The 20,107-nt window shown below is 36.0% G+C and overlaps 2 pseudogenes; both read left to right on the top strand.

Moving 5' to 3' along the window:
- Nucleotides 1–3,428: 3,428 nt before the first annotated feature.
- On the top strand, nt 3,429–5,413 carry LOC120216797 (annotated as a pseudogene).
- A 4,677-nt stretch (nt 5,414–10,090) lies between these two features.
- Nucleotides 10,091–20,029, top strand: LOC120216796 (annotated as a pseudogene).
- The last annotated feature ends 78 nt before the right edge of the window (nt 20,030–20,107 follow it).

Raw genomic sequence — 20,107 nt, 5'->3', positions numbered from 1 at the left:
ATAACCGTAACCGTTAATCGGTGTAACCGTTATATTTATCAGGTTAATTAATCGAACCATTAATACTAAACGGTTTCGGTTAACCGAATAGCTAAAAAAGATAGTTAACGATTAAGGTTACAGTTACGAATTTTGATAAACGGTTAACCGTTAATAAATTAAATTTATAATTATATCTCTAAATTTATTTTATTTTTACATAAATAACTTAATATAAATTTCTATTATTTATAATTTATATATACTTTTAGTAAAATTTGTATACAAATAACTTAATGTATATATATATATATATATATTTTATTTCTTTGAAAATATAGAACACTAATATAATTATATGTTTATTGTTAGGTACTAAGATATTAGGAGATGTACATACTTACATCAGTGTAAGTATATGTTAAGTGCTATACTTTTTTATTTTATTTACTTACATTGTTGTGTCAAGTGTTATACTTTTTTTATTTTATTCACTTACACCCGTGTAATATGTGTTAAGTGCTACAATTTGTTGTTTTATTCACTTACACCAGTGAAAGTACGTATTAAGTGCTACACTTGTTTATTTTTTCACTTACATTGGTGTAAGTACGTGTTAAGTGCTACACTTGTTTATTTTATTCACTTACACCGATGTAAATATGTGTTAATTGCTACATTTTTATGTAGTATGAATTATAAAAAAAATGACAAATAATTATAATTAATAGGTTAACTTGTAATCGAATCGTTAATAATGGTTAACCATTAACGGATTAACTGTTTTTTAATGATTAGGTTATGGTTAAAAAAATCTCATAACGGTTATAACGGTTAATCGTCCATGAACAACCTTACCTTTGGGTCCATCTTTGGCAGGGGCTCTAAAACCGACCCTGTGATTCAAAGGTATTGTCGGTAACACAGACCCCAGGAGGGGCGATCTTCGATCAACTTTCGTAAAAGGGGAATATTCCCATCTTCAGTGCATATACATAGTTCATCGTTAACATCGAAATCAATTGATAAATGGAAGTTGTTGGGGGGTAACAAATCACAAGAGAACGATTCCCCGATTGAATTTATATATAACCCTAATCAAAGGTACACTGACCTCACTTCATATGTGTTTTAGTTGGCTCCATTTCTTTAGTCTTTCTTGTAAAGAAGAAAAGGTCGTATCACGTGAGTGGAATAATCTCCCTTCTCTTCCAAAGAATAAAGGAAGATCATAGACTTAGAATAAAGTAAGTGCAGAAACACAAATCAAACTTTATTTAATAAAATATTATTTTAATCAATTTTTAATTTTCTCAATCTTTGTACTCAACTCTCAAAGTCATGTGCAATATATGAAGGATTAGTGGAGAATTCAATTAAGCCATGGTTAACACTAATCAAAAGACCCAGTTCTTAGCTCAATCAAATTTCTTTTTGACTGTTTTGGTTCTATTATAGTATTTTCCCTTCATACTTTTTGTTATGTTCACAATCGCAAATGGTTATGCCTTATGGGGCTAATAACAGCTGAACCTCCGTATATTACCTAATTTTCTTTATGTATTGATGATAATACTGAAATATATATATATATATATATATATGCTATAATTTACAAATCATCAATAATGGTTTTAAAAACTAAAAAAAGAACTGTACCAACAATCCGCTGTAGTCTAATTGGTTAGGATACTTGGTTCTCACCCGAGAGACTCCCGGCAACGGAAGCTTTTTTGCTGTCATTCATATTTTCAGGGCACCGTTTTCTCATTCCGATTCAAAGCAGTGATAAACTTATAGTTTTACCATCACTATTGCATTCTTCTATGGATCCCATTCGAGCAACCTATTAAACATAGCCCTTACAAACATTTCTTTGATCTACTTAGACTACTTTTATTTTTACCTGACAACAATCACAAGAACGGACGCAAAATTTTATATTAGGCGGCGAACTTAAACTCAAAGGAGATGATCTAAAATTCTAAGGACAAACTAAAATTCTAGGGGGCGAAACAGATTTTCAACTAGAAATGCATAAATTTTTTTTAAAATTTATGGTAATTTTAAATTTTTAGGTTTGACTGCGCCACTCGCCCCCTCGGTCTATCCCTGTTCACAACACTTTTACATCTCAAGAAACATCATCATTTACCCATAAAGTAGAGCTCCATTTTTTCCCCTCTTCAACCGATCATGTATGAAGTAGAAGGTAACCAACAGTGACTTAGGTACTTAAAAGTGTTGGGCCTTCTTCAGTTGGGAATAAAATGTTATGGATGTTTTTACAATGATGTGAGTGACTGGAGTGTGGAATCATCTTGTGAAGGCATCAGCACTTGGTTTGCGCCCTCCATATTTACTAATTAGAAAGTTCTGTGCAGCCTGATCAGCTTCATCTTCAAAAGCCTCTCTGCTTATTCCCTATGTTGTACGAATCGCAAAGACTATTTTCTAGGGAAGACAGCTGATCCTGCCTGTAAAAAATTGCCGATAAATTCAATCCAGGGAGCATTGTTTTTATTTTAAAGCCTAAAGCAAGCGTGACAATTTTAGTGAAAGGTAAGGCTTGCGAAAAATAAATATGAAGAAGACACGTACCTTCTGGAGACGACTGAAAATACAAATTCGGCTCGAGCCGGAAAGTGATGCAACGGCTAGGGAAGCAAAGTGTTGGAAACACACTAAACCAAACTTGTGGGAAGCTGACCGAGAAACTGAAATGCTTTGGATAAAATTTATATTATTCGCTTTTGCTAACAACCCATTTAGTCTAGTTGGTTAGGATACCCAATTCTCACCTGAGAGACCCGAGTTCAAATTCCGTTAATGGAAAATGTTTTTGTCACGAAGTGATAGATTTCATGGTTGTTAACGGGCACCTTTTTTTCTCCTTATTGGTAGTACCCTACTGGGTCATAGCTGCTAAAGTAATGCACTAAAAGAGTTTTATGCTCCATTTTGCTGAACAATAACATGCAAAGGTTAATTTCTTTTGGGGAAATTTTATTGGTAAAAAAATGAAGAAAAAGTTCCAACACATACGATAACAGCTGAGAAAAAAGGTAATTGCTTAATGTTCCAACACATACGTAATGGGGTTTATGGAGAAACACCTACGCACAGGGGAGCAAACGTGAACTATTATTAGACTGTTATAATTCTAAAAATTTGTATGTATCCCTAGAAGACCAGTCATATAGTTATTTTAAAACAAGGCTGCCTTGGACGGAGTAGTGTAAAGATTATGGTTTCTAGGCAGCAATTTGAGCTTCTCCTCAGAAACACCTACGCACAGCAGAGACCCACTGTCCATAGTCCCAATGAATGAGAGTCGTAAATTTTAAAATAACTTCCAAATAATTGTTCACTCTTTATTTACATGTAGGAAAGAAGTGAAGATTCACCTTGAAAAAAAATGAGATAAGAAATTATTATTGGTCGAGACCATGGACAGTGGCAGAGCAACATATGGTTCCAGGTGGGCACGTGCCCACCTTGAAATCTTAATTTTCTTTGGTTAATTCCTTATTTTACTAATGGTGTCTGTCTTGAAATTTTAATTGTGCTTATTCATTCAAAAGTTTTGTCTTACTAGCATATGTGTGTCCACCTTCAAAAATATTTCTGGATCCTCCACTAATTATGGATGATGTGAATACCATCAAATAATTTTTCCTGTCTTGGAGATTGCATCGTTGGCATGGCCTTGCCACGTGGTATAACTTTTTTTTCATCACTATTACTGTAGACATTGCCAAGTGCTATCCTCTTAAATTAAAAATCAACTAAGATCTGAAGATTTACTCCTGAAATTGTCTTCGTGTGAGAGAGCGAGAGGGGGATCCAGCTAGGGTAGAGTTAGCCAGAAAGGAGAGACTGATAGAACGCGGAGGCTTTCTCGGCTACCGTAAACTCCCCGACAATACCACTGGTAAAGTACATAACTTGAAAAAAAAATGGTGAAAATTACTGCTTGGATCTATGTAAATTTGTTGATTTTATCCACATGCAGCTGCACTTCCGATATATCTTTATATAATGTATACTTCTTTATGAGATGATCCTACTATATATCCACCCCTTATCTGGTAGCTCATCAGGAACTCTTGCATGCAACTGATACTATTTGATGCATCGATATTAACATGCTGATGGTCTCTTCAGTTTTCCTTGTTTCTTACTTTCTTATTTGATGCCATAGAGTTTTCCTTATCTTTTTGATGTGTTTTTCAATGGTCGATGATAATGTCCGTCTTTCTAATTTTCTCCGACTTCTTCATCGATCGGGTCGCGTACCGCTGCTCGATTTTCTGTCTGGTGGTTCTTTGAGAAACAAGATGATGGAAACTAACTTAACCAAAGCAAATGGCTCACGGCAAGCGTGAATACAATTGTTAACGCATTGGCACTTGACTCCACCAGAACAAGTGGCAGCCATGCATTCATTCTAGGCCAAATGAATAAAGGCAGCATCTCTATTTCAAAACTTCAAATTTAAGTCGAACAAAACTTTTCAGCTTAAACAACTCTCGGTTCCTAACCCGCCTTTTGCTTGCTTAACTGCGTATTATAAAACCCGAATACACACAGAGCCTTCTATACGGTGAAAAAAGGTCCTCTGGTGTCATGGCTCGTGGATAATTTTTTTTAACTCACTGGGCCCGGTCTTCACCTGGCTTCAATCGTGTTCATTGAAATTTAACATATTTTGTCCCATGCACCCTAGTAGGCTAGTAGCGGCCTAGTGATCAGGGGTTCACTCTTCCTCTCCTTGTCCTTATAGTGTCTTATGTCTGAAAAAAGGTTGAGAATGTTTGTTTGGTCCAGGATTGAAGGTGCTGGAGATGAACATGAGAATGGGTGAAGCCAACCATACAAACAATCACCACTCAAACTCTGATGACAACGAGTGCACCGTGAGAGAACAAGATCGCTTCATGCCAATCGCTAATGTTATCAGGATCATGCGCAAGATTCTCCCTCCTCACGACAAAATATCCGATAATGCAAAGAAACAATCCAAGAATGTGTGTCCGAGTACATCAGCTTCATCACCTGCGAAGCCAATGAGCACTGCCAACGTGAGCAACGCAAGACCATCACCGCTGAGGATGTCCTGTGGGCAATGAGTAAGCTAGGCTTCGACGACTACATGGAACCTTTGACGGTATACCTCAATCGCTACCGAGAGCTGGAGGGTGAGCGTGGATCAATCAGGGGTGAGCCGGTGGTGAAAAGAGTAGTTGATTATGGAGCTTTAGGGGTTGGTGCTTATGCACCTTCTACCTATCACATGGGGCATCACCATCGCCATGGCAATTGCTTCTTCGGGAATGGAACCATGGGAGGATATCTCAAGGATGAGTCCAATGCAGGCTCGTCACAGGCTGCAGTGACAAATGGGGAACCATATGCCCTGCAGCATAAATGAGGAAGCCGCACGCTGCAGCTATGATTGTAGTCATCGAGGATAAAGAAATGCTTGCTGTGATTTTGATATTTGTTTCTTGAGTGCTTAGCTAATCAGGTGACACTAATTAAGTCAATGAACTCTTTCTTTATGTCGACTTGCACCTGGGGCGACTTCTACTTCATTTCCATATTTAAGGTGTAATTTTTATGCTTTAGAGACTAAGACTTTCTGATCACTATTGTTTGCTAAAAATGCATAAAATGATGATAATGAAAAGAAGAAAAAAACACTGCACATCATGATCACCGGTACGGTGGATGAATTCGAGCATCCCCGAACAGGGTGGAATTTTTATAAAAAATCTTATTAAGAATTAATTTTTAAAATCTTTAATTAAGCTCCCTATAAAGTATAATAAAAAATCGCATTAAATTGGTTAAACATTTTGAAAATTAAATCATAAACTCAAAATATTAAAAAAAATTTGATCAGACTTGCAAAAGTTTTTTTAAAAAATTGATTAGGCACAGAAGCTTTCCCGCCGAGATATGTTTGCAAGTCGAATGAAATGTAAGCTAATTTTACAGCTTAGCTTCTTTCCTATCATCTCTCTCGGTTCTTGGGTGAAAACTTTCAGGTGGAAACGCGGACAAATTTGTAGGCATAGAGTAAGTGTGTATTGATCCTTGGTTTCGATTCTAAGGCAGTAGGGGGGAAGGAAAGATAGCTGGTTGTGCCGGACCCAAAACGTGATTATAGAAATAAACAAAATCCATGCATGGAAGATTTGAATAGGCAATCGGCATTAATTAAACAGTTTAATATTCCTACAAGACTTGCAATGCATGCTCAAAGCTGCTGGCAAATCATAAAACCACGTGGCGTACAACAAAAGTCATCACAAATGGCTGGAAAATAAAGGGTGGCGCAGTACTTCCTAAACGAAAAAGAAAACGGGAAATAGAAAGGGCATAAGTTGAACGAAGCCAAAAGCAGAGCCAGGGTCCAATGCAACGGCGGATGACCTTGGGTGTCCCTGGCCTTTCGTAAACCGGCCTCCTCTGCGGCCGTGACCGCCACCTCTTCCGGCTGTTTTTCCTGACGCCGATGATGCCATCAGAGCCAAAACAATGCCAATGACCATGGCAACTACAACCATGTTTGCAGCCTTCTTAGATGAAAATATATTGGACATCGTTGTTCTCGTAGCTAAGACCTCAAAAAACAGAGATGCACAAAACAAATCGATTGTTTTTCTTTAGACAGGGCGAGAAGAAACTATATAGGGAGAGTTGGGGATTGCTTGCTTCTTTGGAAAGGAAAGGTTACCCGAAGAAGTTGACATCTTATTTTTCGTCAACTAATTATTACGGGGTTTATGAATTATGAATGGTTTGACGATTGAACTGTTTTTCTAACATTTTCACCGCCAATATTATATTTTTATTTCATTTTAAATATTAACCTAAATAATGACATTGTCTCATATAATAATAGTTTGTTCTTAAAAATTTATATATATAATATTGATTTAGCTTTAATTTAATAAACTAACTCTTAATATTTATAAAAATATTAATAAATATAATTTTCCAATAAGATGACAACTTGTGTCATCATTTTATTGTTATTTGTTAAAAAATAACAAAACTATGAATAAATTTGGAGGGGTGAACTTGGGACCAGAAAAAGATAACACTTAAGTGTTGTACTCAACAAATAATTATTATATGATTCACAAAAATAATATTTAAATAATAACTAAAAAATATATTATGTAGTTTTTAGTAAATTGGAACCTGACCTATTTTTTAAAAATAAAACTCGTATCCAATCTGATACACACATATATATATGGATTAGGATCCATTTACATCTAGTGTAAAATTTTTAGTTTTGCATCTTTTTAGGATCATTGAATGAGAATAAATCAAATGCTGAGATTAACTCTTTGTTTTTTTCCTAGTGAATATCTTCTCATTTCTTACTATAAATCTCAACATTTGATTTCCCCTTATATAAAAATGTGTAAAACTTTTTAGTTGTACACTATGTATAATTTGAGACTGATGAAGATTTAGAGATCATGGAATTTACTGATGATTTTGGGGTTTCTATAGAAATGTTTTAAATTTTCGATGAAAGTGTACAAGTTAAGTTTTAAGCTAATTTGAGAGATGTTTGAAATGGTTTAATTTTGAGTAGTAGATTAAAGACTAAATCTTTAGGGCTAGAGAGCAAGAGTAAGTAAGTAACTTATCAGCTAAAAGTTTAAAGTAAGAAAGATGATTTTAAGTGGCCATACATAGATTATCATCAGTTAAGTGAGATGATAGTGGAAGATGAGTCTATACTAATTCTGATTTATTTGGGTTCGACTTTTTTCTATGTTAGTACGAATTCAGTTAGAGAAAAAGGTATTCTGATGAAACCCTTTGATAATGATCTAATAGCGATGAACCCGCTGGGTTATAGTATCTGAGTAAAGCAGATAATTAGAAATTGTCCGAAAAATATACAAGAGGTATGTCTCGGTGAGACTTATAAAATTGTCATTTGATAAGTTTGAGAATAATTTGGGCATGATTTGTTTACTTCTATATTATGGTTAGGAAGGTTGTCGCATGGAGTGATTATTTTGAAAGATGTGAAAGGTCTTGAAATAATATTAATCTGAGAAAAAATGAAATCATTGCCCAATATGATATCAGCAGTAACTGCTAAGAAAATAGATATTAAAAGGCTTGTTAGCTTATTTGGTTAATGTGATAAACACTCGAGCATTTAAGGTTAAGTTGGAGAATATTTTAACAGTTTGGGAAGTTTCAGATGTATTTTTTGATGAATGACTCATATTATCTCCTGATTTCGAGGTGAAATTTAGTATTATGAACAATCACGTTAACATCATAATATAAAACGTTCGATGTTCTTAGTTAAAAATCAATTAATTTTCTCCATTTTAGAGCTACATTAAATATAAAGGATATAAGAATCACACTATATTTTTAGAAAAAATAAAATACCTGAAATATTAATAAACTTATTTTTAATTATTTTATGGGTAAACTATACCAGTGACACCTAACTATAACCCCTTTTCATTTTAACTACCATTTTTGAATTCTTATCAATCATGCCACCTAACTATTTAAATGCATTCAATCAGGCCAACTGTGGTTAACATTAACGGAAGTACTGACGTGGCAGTTAATGAAATTGATATAATTACATATTTGGTCAATGTTACTTATATATTCTCTTGATTTGGTCCCAAATTTAATAAATTAAAATAACATCAATCTTCCAATTGGATAGTGTCATGTTTCACCATTGAATTTAATGATTAAATTTATTTTAATTTAATTTAATATATTTATTTTCTACCAAGTGTCACCCACTTGTGGAAAGAAAATTAAATAACTAAAGAGGAAGATAGCTTGGAATCAAACCCAGGTTACTTGGGATTAAAGGGGGAGCTCAACCACTGGGCCAAGCTAATTGTTTGGTTATAATTTGACTGCATGTAATATATATCTTATGTTTTAGTGGAATCTTATATTCTTAATTTATTAAATTGGGACCAAAGTGAGAGAATATATAAGTAATAGTGACCAAATATATAATTATATCAACTTTATTAACTGTCACGTCAGTACTTACATTAAATATTAATGACAGTCTGATTAAATACATTTAAATAGTTAGGTGACTGATTGACAAGAATTCAAAAATGGTGGTCAAAATAAAAAGGGACTATAGTTGGGTTGTCATTAGTATAGTTTACCCTTATTTATATCTTATATTTGTCTTCTATTTTTGATTATATTAATTTATTTGAAAATTAATTTTTTAATATATGTTTGTCCACGTGAATCGGATATTAATGATACATAAGCGCCGCCAAATTGTGGCTTCCGAAGCTTGAATGAAGTTGAAATTTAACTAACGCCAAGTCCAAGCTCGGCCGCCCACCACAATCCTAATCCATATTTAAGTGAGAGTCTGGAGTCAATTACCTATTCGAATATTACGTGCGTCAGTCTTAATATATAACTAAAGAAATATGTTATTGATTTTATTATTATTATTTTAATAAATCTTATAAAAAATTACCTAAAATATTATTTTTTTATCGATTTTGTTATTATTAGACGTTTTACTGATTTTATTAATATATCCGGTAAAACGCTACCTAAAGTATTATTTTTTTATATTAATTTTGTTATTATTAGGTATTTTACCGAAAATGTTAAAAATATTAATGTTTTATGTAAAAATAATAATATTTTAGGTAATTTTTTACCGAATTTATTAAAAAAATAATAACATAATCGATAACGTATTTCTTAACCGTATATTAAAGTTATTGCATGGTAGAACTTCTCCTATCGAAAAAATATCCGTACAACAGTCTTAATATACAATTAAGGAAACATACTACTAATTTTATTATTATTTTTTAATAAATATGATAAAATAATTACGTAAAACATTATTATTTCAGATTTCAGATTTCCTTCTTTCTTTTTCCACTCCCCTCACCCATTTATAAATACCAATAAGCAATTTGTCAATTACTTATGTGCTGCTTCACTCTACTTGTTTAGAGGAGAGAAGGTACAGTAACAATCATTGTAGAAGAAACTATTGAGGAAAAGACACTGGGTCTTTCAAAATCTTGGCTCTGCGCTAATGGCGGAGCTCGGGTCAGCATTTCTCAGTGTGTATTCTCAACTCAAATCGGAGCTCTTCAGGACCCTTCTTTCGAGTTTACTGATAAATCTCGTCAATGGGTTGATCGGGTATTCCACTTTCTCCCCCTTCCTTATGCGTCTATATAACAGACTATACATGTCGTCATGTTTTTTTTCTTCTTAAAAATGCTTCTTTTTTTACCGTCCAATCTACTTTACCCCTGCAGATGCTGGAGTACAATGTACCCGGAAGTAATATAACTAGTACTCTTTGACTCGGTTTGTTTTGTAAGTTCTTTTTGGCTCGGATCTTGATTCACTTTAACTTGTCTGTTTCCTGTTTTCAGGGAAACTAAATCGTGGACTCTCGGTTGGTGTATTGAATGGGTATCCCTCTAAATCACTCTCTAATGTTCGTTTATCATTTTTTTCCATATTAACATAACATAATGACGAACAAAAACTGCAGCTTCAGGCTTATTTTCTTGTTCTTGATGACATAATGGATAACTCTCACACCAGGCGTGGCCAGCCTTGTTGGTTTAGAGTGCCTAAGGTATGTGCTAAGTCTGTACCTTGTACCAAGTCATCTTTCCTTCTGTTTATATTTCCCATCTGCCAAAAATAATTTGTCTTCGGTTGAACTACTTGTAGGTTGGTTTGATTGCTGTAAATGATGGAGTTCTACTTCGCAATCACATCGGCAGAATTCTCAAAAATCACTTTCGTGGGAACCCTTACTTTGTAGATCTTATAGATCTGTTTAATGAGGTGATGAATTTGGATGCATCTTAGATTCTCTTCATTCAAAAATTATCCCAAGTTTTTTGACATATTGTCTTACATAGGTGGAGTTCCAAACAGCTTCAGGACAGATGATAGATCTGATCACAACAATTGAAGGAGAAAAGGATCTATCCAAATACTCATTGTCTAAGTGAGTGAAACTTTAGCTATTATTTGTTTCAAGAAAATATAGTTGTACAACTATTATGCGTAAAGCAAGTGATAACTGACCTGTTATTATATTGTTACTTTTTTTTTTGATAAAAAGTGAGGCCTCGTTAAAAACCTCTTCATAACCGTCAAGCTACAAGAGTGCCTCAACGGACATTGGAAGGAGGAAAAAAGTATCTCAAAATTTTATTGCATAAATACCAAGTACAAAAAGAGTACAATACCACCAAACTCAATCTACCACCTCAACAATGACCAAAATTAAACCATGTTGCCACTCTGGGGAGACCAGCTCACAAAATCTAAAAGGATTCTTTTAGAACTCGAAACACAATCAGCTAATGAAAGATTCCCTACTAGGCTATCAAAAGAAATCAACATTTTAGGAAACTTTGAAGAAAACCATGTTTTTACTCTATACTTCGTGAGAAAAGATAACATGGGAAAATCTAGCTTCCCTTTGTTAAAAGCGATCTCATTCTTCATCTTCCAAATTGACCACAAAATGACTTATGGGATGAACCCCAAATGATCGATCGAGACACAAGGTTAAACCAAACGGAAATCAACGCAGCATGACACTCAGGAATAGCAAAAGAAACATTCCAAAGACGCAAAAAATCCCCTATAAACCCCATGACACTTTACACGAAACAAACAAATGAAAAACAGTTTTCGGAACCAACCCTTAAAATTGACAAGATGGATCTTCAATCCCTTGCACCCCACGTTTAATTAAATCCACTTTGACTGCTACCTTCTTGTGAACCACCTGCCAGACAAAAGATTCGACCTTAGGAGGAGTCACACCAGACCACACGTGTCTTAACCACAAAAAACTGTCATCCGAACTGTCAAGAAGGATTCTAAGGCAAGATTTAACTGAAAAACGATCATCTCCTTCTCCTAACCACACAAGGTTGTCATCAATCAAAGGCGAGGGATTAAAATTATACACCAATGAAATAAGATCATTCCATTGCACCATCTCTCAATCGACAAGATTTCTTCTCATAGGAATGTCCTAAAAACAACCTGAAGAGTTTGATTTCTTGAAATCAACAATCTTTCCCTCCTTGTTATTTGAAAGAGTGAACAACCTTGGAAAATGCTCTTTCAACGGAACTCCATCAAGCCAAGCATCATGCCAAAACAAAATTGAATCCCTATTGCCCACCTTCATTTGAAGATTACTCCGCAAACAAACTCCAAAATCATCATCCGAGCAGTAATTTTTAACAATCCCCTTCCATATCCAAGATGCTTTGTAAGAGGCCGAATTTCCCAACCCCATTGAATTCGGATCAATTTTGTTATTGCAGCAAATAATCCTTTTCCACCAGAAGTTTTTATCATTTGCAAATTTCCACGCCCATTTTCTCACGCTCTGTTCATAAGCTCTAAATTTGGAACCCCAAGCCCTCCCAAAGCCTTAAGCTTGCAAACGGTAAACCAATTTAACCAATGAATTCTGCTTTTATCAATTGAATCCCCCCAAAGAAATTTTGCCATAATTGAATTAAGTCTATTCGATACACAACTCAGCATTCTGAAAATTGACATAAAATATATTGGCAGGGAAGCAAAGAACATATTTTATCAACACAACTCTACCAGCAATAAACAATGAAGCTGCCTTCCACCCAGCCAATTTCGTGTAAAACTTTTGAATAATCGGGTCCCATAATGATGCCGAATTTTTCTTCGCTCCAAGAGGTAACCCCAAATAATTTATTGGGAAGGAACCTATGTACACCCTATTGTAGCAACCCACTCACTAAGAATCCTTTCATTCACGTTGATTATGTAAAACCTGTTCTTGGATAAATTAATTTGCAAGTCAGACATCATCTCAAAGATAAAAAGCACCCTACTCACATTCTTTAACTCCCCGATCGAAACGTTACAAAAAATCAATAGCTCGTCTGTAAATTGGAGGTGAGAGAGCTCAAAAGAATTACCCTGACTTCCAATCACAAAACCTCTAAACAAACCTAAACTCACAGCCTTTGACAACATCAAGCTCAATAATTTGCTGACCAAATTAAAAAGAAGAGGAGAAAGATAGCAACCCTGTCGAATACCCTCACAATCCGAAACTCATCCATAGGAGAACCATTCACTGAAATTGAAGTCGAAGACAAGCACATTTTCATCCAAGATATCCACCTCTGCCCAAACCCCATACAATCCATAATTTTCAGTAATTGACTCCAATCAATTGAGTCATAAGCTCTCTTGAAGTCAACCTTGAATACTATTCATTCAAGACCTTTTCTTCTCCAACAATCAATCCCCTCTTTCGCAATAAACGAACTGTTGAAATGACTCACAATTTACTGGATTAAGGCAATGGTATAAATCAGAAGGTGGTTGCGACAGTTGAAAGCCAAAACTAACTCAGTTATAACTGTCATTGACTTTGACAGTTGGTTGTTGAACCGATCAACTTGGAGAGGGTCTTTAGTTATAAATAAAGATGTAAGTGAGTTGAGAGGGTTAAAAAAGGAGAGATCAGATTGTATTGAGAGATTTAGAGAGAGTTCTTACTTCTGGTTCTAAATCTTGTAATCTTGTTTCGTTTACTTTACTGAAATTGATTCCTTCCTGTGGATGTAGGTCACACTGATCGAACCACGTAAATATTTTGGTGTTCTTGATTTTCTGGTTTGTTTTCTGGATTCTTGTTCTATGTTCGTTCTTCGATTAGTTATTGGTAGATTGCACAACAAGTGGCGTTGTCTGTGGGAACAAATCAACGACGATGGGATCTGCCAAGTTTGATATCGAGAAATTCACCGGAAAGAATGACTTTGGCCTATGGAGAGTGAAGATGAGAGCCCTTCTAGTACAACAGGGAATTGTGGAAGCACTGCAAGGACCAATAGCGTTGCCTACTGAAATGCCCGAAAAAGAAAGAAATAGTATCTTGGAAAAGGCTCACAGCGCGATAATTCTGAGCCTAGGTGATAAAGCTCTGAGGGAAGTGTCAAGAGAGACAACGGCTCAGGTTCTCTGGGCTAAACTTGAATTGCTCTATATGACTAAATCTCTAGCCAACAGACTCTTCTTAAAACAACGTCTGTACTCCTTCAAGATGCATAAAGAGAAATTAATCTCAGAGCAGATTGATGAGTTTACTAAGATCATAGATGATCTTGAAAACATTGATGTCAAGATGGAGGACGAGGATAAGGCTTTACTGTTGTTAAACTCTATACCCAAGAGTTATGAGCATTTCAAAGATGCAATGCTTTATGGAAGAGTGCAGACAATCACTAGATGAGGTTCAATCGCTGATTAGAGCCAAAGAGCTTCAAAAGAAACATGATATGAATGAGGAGAACAGTGGAGATAGTCTTACTGTTAGAGGAAGATCAGATAGAAGAGACAAGAGGAACAATCAGAACAGATCAAGATCGAGAAAAGGAAAGAAAAATGGAAATCAGTCATCAAAGGGACCGTTCAAGTGTTACCACTGCCATAAAGAAGGCCACTTCAAAAGGAATTGTCCTGACAGAAAGAAAAATAATCAAGAAAAGCCAAAAGATTCAGAAGAAGTAAGTGTAGTCTCTGATGGCTATGATTCGGCTGAAGCTTTGGCAATTACTGAATCAGAACCAAGCAAAGAATGGATTCTTGACTCAGGTTGCTCCTTCCATATGTGTCCTCATAAAGATTGGTTTGAGACACTCCAACTGGTAAATGGTGGAACTGTACTACTTGGAGACAATAAAGCATGCAAGGTGGTTGGTAGTAGAACAATCAGGATAAGGATGTTTGATGGAGCTGAAAGAATACTGCAACATGTCAGGTATATACCAGAACTTAAAAGGAATTTGATTTCTTTAGGAATGTTAGAATCAAGTGGCTATTCTTTTAAGGCAAAAAATGGTTGAATACGAGTAACTAAAGGCTCTTTAATTGTCATGAAAGGAGTTAGAAGTAATGGTCTATATTCACTAATTGGAAGAACTGTGATTGGTAACTCGTCAAATGTAGTTCAATCTGAAACTGACAAAGCTAGACTATGGCACATGAGATTGGGACATGTAAGCGAGAGGGGCCTACAAGAACTATCTAAACAGAACCTGTTAGGTGATGACAAGATTAATAAATTGGAATTTTGTGAACAATGTGTGTTGGGGAAGGCAACTAGAGTAAAGTTCTCCACTTGAACTCATACAACAAAGAAACCATTAGACTATGTACACAGTGATCTATGGGGTCCTGCTAGAACACAAACACATGGAGGTGGGAGGTATTTTCTGTCTGTCATAGATGATTACACTAGAAGAGTGTGGGTTTTCATTCTAAAAACAAAAGATGAAGCTTTTGAACGGTTCAAGTACTGGTTAACTCATTGAAAACAAGATGGAAACAAAATTGAAGCATTTGAGAACTGACAATTGCCTGGAATATTTTTCAGAGCAGTTTAATGAGTTGTGCAGGAAAAATGGCATTACAAGGCACAAGACAGTTCGAAATACTCCTCAGCAGAATGGATTAGCCGAGAGGATGAATAGAACTCTCCTAGAGAGAGTGAGATGCATGCTACTGAATGCTGGTTTACCCAAAAGTTTTTGGGGTGGAGCTGTGTCAACAGCTTGTTATCTTATTAACAGATGCCCATCGACAGCTATTGGAATGAAGACCCCTTTGGAAATGTGGTATGGGAAACCAATTAACTACAGCAACCTCAAAGTCTTTGGATGTTTAGCATATGCTCACATCAAACAAGATAAATTGGAGGCAAGAGCTTTGAGGTGTATTTTTATTGGCTATCCACAAGGAACCAAGGGTTATAAACTGTGGTGTATGGAGCCTGGCCAACAGAAATGTATCGTTAGTAGAGATGTGGTATTTGATGAGTCCAAAATGGCGAACCTGCAAATTTATGTTATTAAGAACAGTGTTACTAAGGAGGGCATTCCAATTGAGGTGGAGCTGCATCAACAGAAAACAATGGCTGATCAAAGGACTGGAGTGCATGATCAAGATGGAGAAAACCAACAAGAAGCTGAACCGGAAACCAGATTGGATGACTACAATCTGGTGAGAGATAGACAAAGAAGAACCATCAGACCACCAGACAAATATGGCCATGCAGACCTGATCTCTTACGCATTGAATGTTGCAGAAGAGATTGAAGAGGCTGAACCAAACAACTTCAAAGAAGCACTGAAAAGTAAGGAAAGACATAAGTGGACTAAAGCAATGGATGAGGAAATAGCTTCTCTGATGAAAAATAAAACCTGGGAGCTTGTGAACATACCAAAGAACCAACGAGTAGTAGGTTGCAAATGGATATTCAAAAAGAAGGAGGGCATACCAAGTGTTGAAAAGGCCAGGTATAAAGCCAGGCTTGTTGCAAAGGGATTTACACAGGTCGAAGGAATTGACTTTAGCGAATTTTTTTCACCGGTTGTAAAACATTGCTCAATCAGGTTGATTTTAGCACTAGTTGCTCAATATGACTTGGAACTGGAGCAATTAGATGTTAAAATTGCTTTCTTACATGGAGAGTTAGAAGAAACTATCTATATGGACCAGCCAGATGGGTATTGCACTCTTGAAACCAAGGACAAAGTCTGCTTACTAAAGAAATCACTGTATGGACTTAAACAAAGCCCAAGACAATGGTATAAAAGATTTGATGAATTTATGTTAAGGATTGGTTTTGTTAGAAGCAGTTATGACAGCTGTGTATACATGAAGAAGCAAGATGGTGAAATAAGTACTTATCTGCTCCTATATGTGGATGATATGTTAGTAGCTAGCAAGAGCAAGGAGGAAGTCCAAGAAATTAAAGATATGCTCAACTCAGAATTTGATATGAAGGATTTGGGGCCTGCTACGAAGATCTTAGGGATGGAAATCACAAGAGATAGAAAGAAAAACAGACTGTTCTTGTCCCAGATGTCATATATTCAGAAAGTATTAATAAGGTTCAACATGAATAAGGCCAAGCAGGTTACAACACCAATTGGCCAACATTTTAGATTGTCAAACTCTCAAGCACCTGAGAGTGAAGATGAAAAAAAATACATGGAGAGTGTCCCTTATGCTAGTGGGGTTGGTAGCATTATGTATGGAATGGTTTGCTGTAGACCAGACTTGGCTTACGCTGTCAGTGTTATAAGCAGCAGACCAGACTTGGCTTACGCTGTCAGTGTTATAAGCAGATTCATGGCAAATCCTGGACAAGCTCACTGGGAAGCTTTGAAGTGGACCCTGAGATACTTAAGGGGTTCTATTGAGTTAGGACTGTTGTTTAAGAAACAAGAAAATGAAAGGGAGAAAGTGGTTGGCTATGTGGACTCTGATTATGCAGGGAGCATTGACACTAGGAAGTCACTAACCGGATTCGTTTTCACAGTCTTTGGTATTGCAGTCAGCTGGAAATCCAATCTCCAATCTGTTGTAGCTCTTTCAACAACTGAGGCTGAATACATTGCTGTGACAGAAGCAATTAAGGAGGCTATGTGGCTAAAGGGCATGGTTGAAGAACTTGGTATACAGCAGAAGGTTGTAACCGTGTTCTGTGATAATCAAAGCACAATCCACTTGACAAAGAACCAGGTCTTTCACGAGAGATCTAAACATATAGACGTGAAACTCCATTTTGTGGGGGATGTTGTTGCTAAAGGTTCGATAATAGTGAAGAAGATACCCACTGAAGAAAATCCAGCTGACATGCTCACAAAGGCACTGCCAGTAGCTAAGTTCAGACACTATCTGGACTTAGTGAACTCAACTGAGAAGTGAAAGCCCTTTGGGGCTGAGAGGAGGGAATCTTTTTTGGAGGTTTGTAATTGAGAGTCAAGGTGGAGAATTGTTGAAATGACTTACAAGTTACTGGAATAAGGCAATGGTATAAATCAAAAGGTGGTTGCGACAGATGGAAGCCAAAACTAATTCAGTTATAACTGTCATTGACTTTGACAGTTGGTTGTTGAACCGATCAACTTGGAGAGGGTCTTTAGTTATAAATAAAGATGTAAGTGAGTTGAGAGGGTTAAAAAAGGAGGGATCAAATTGTATTGAGAGATTTAGAGAGAGTTCTTACTTCTGGTTCTAAATCTTGTAATCTTGTTTCGTTTGCTTTGGTGAAATTGATTCCTTCCTGTGGATGTAGGTCACACTGACCGAACCACGTAAATATTTTGGTGTTCTTGATTTTCTGGTTTGTTTTCTGGATTCTTGTTCTGTGTTCGTTCTTTGATTAGTTATTGGTAGATTGCACAACACGAACAATCCATAATATGCCTCCCTAGAATGAAGGAGAATTGGGAAGGGCCAACTACTGCATCCATACATCGCCGTAATCTCCTAGATAACACCTTCGATAAAATCTTATAAAGCCCTCCGACTAGGCTAATCGGTCTAAAGTCCTCAATACTTTCTGAGCTCATCTTTTTCGGGATAAGGGTAATGAAAGAGTGATTTATTATATTGTTACTCAAACAGCGATTAAATTCCATCTTTCGCCTTGTTTCAGTTTTCCATTTCAACTCTTTCCGGTAGTAGTTCTTATGTATGTCCTCATCTATATTTTGGTTAAATATCTCCAGGCACCGACGCATTGTTCAGTTCAAGACTGCCTATTATTCTTTTTATCTTCCTGTGAGTATCAGTCTCCATTTCACTTGAAGCGTGCACATTGAATTGTTTGCAGTCTTTTCTTCTGCACTGTTTTAGAAAGGGACATGGCTACCGTTCTAACGATATTGCTCCAGGCCTAGTAACTCAAATTCTGCCAAATCGATAAAGCACATGTTCTCCTTGCATCTTGCATGTACTCTTGGATATTCTTTACACATGCTTATGTACGTAGTTTGTTAGTTGGATTAATGAGCCTCTGCTTTACTGGCTATATCACCTTTCAGACCAACCATATTGTTTCTATTTCTCCATATATCATTCTGGGTGGCACTTACATCTAATAAATTTACATACGACACTTTCTCTTAATACATTTAATCATTTACTTCTGAGTCTGATGGTTGTATGAGCAACCTGCCTCTTATATCACCTGAATGAACGCAGGTTTCATGTGCACTGGTTATGGCGGGTGAAAATCTTGACAATCACATCGATGTAAAGAACATTCTTGTTGACATTCTTGTTGACATGGGAATCTACTTCCAAGTACAGGTAATATCTGGCCAAATTCGTCCAACTTTTAGCATATACAATTTTATTCTGCAAATAAAGTGGATACATGAGAGAACTGAAAGCTGAATTCAATAAATTTAATAGTTTAGGTGTTAAAACCTGTCACAGGCTCTATTGAACTTTTAGAGATCTGTGATTTAAATGGAGCTTTTAGAAAGTTTATTTTAGGCATTACTCAGCATAATTTATGATTCCCAAATGTGCTTTCGATCTGCTTTCTTGGTAGGTGGAGTCAATGCTCTTCCTTTTTCACCAGATCCAACATGCTAAATTTGATTTTCTCCATGTTTGCAGGATGACTATTGGATTGCTTTGGCGACCTGAGACCATTGGTAAGGTGAGATATGGAGTATGGAACTAAAATTCTTCCACTGAAACTTTGAAAGCACTTGTAGTTTGTTTTATGCACAGTCTTACTCAGACTCTGCGCAATCTCAGATTGGAACCGACATTGAAGATTTTTAAGTGCTCTTGGTTGGTGGTTAAAGCATTGGAAATCTGTAACGAGGAGCAAAAGAAAGTATTATATGTAAGATTGGAACAGTTCTGTCAGTTTTGTTATTTGCTAATAAAATTTGATAAGGTTTTGTTACTCATTTGATGTTATGGTGTGCTCCCAGGAAAACTACGGGAAACCAGTTCCTGTCAATGTTGCTAAAGTGAGGGCTCTATACAATGAGCTTAATATCAAGGTTTGATATTATTCTAGATTTCTTCTTGCAACATAGAAAAAAAAGCAGGAAATGGTTGATTTGTTTGCTACTGTTATCATTATTGACAGGGACAGGGTGTATTTGAGTAGTACGAAAGCTCAAGCTAAGAGAAACTTGTAACCTCAATCTATGCTCATCCTAGCAAAGCAATGCAAGCAGTGTTGAAG

This window comes from Hibiscus syriacus, unplaced genomic scaffold (genome assembly GCF_006381635.1).
Source record: "Hibiscus syriacus cultivar Baekdansim isolate YM2019G1 unplaced genomic scaffold, ASM638163v2 tig00110163_pilon, whole genome shotgun sequence".
NCBI lineage: Eukaryota > Viridiplantae > Streptophyta > Magnoliopsida > Malvales > Malvaceae > Hibiscus > Hibiscus syriacus.
The sequence above is the reverse complement of the archived record's forward strand: the minus strand, read 5'-3'. Positions and strand labels throughout refer to the sequence as shown.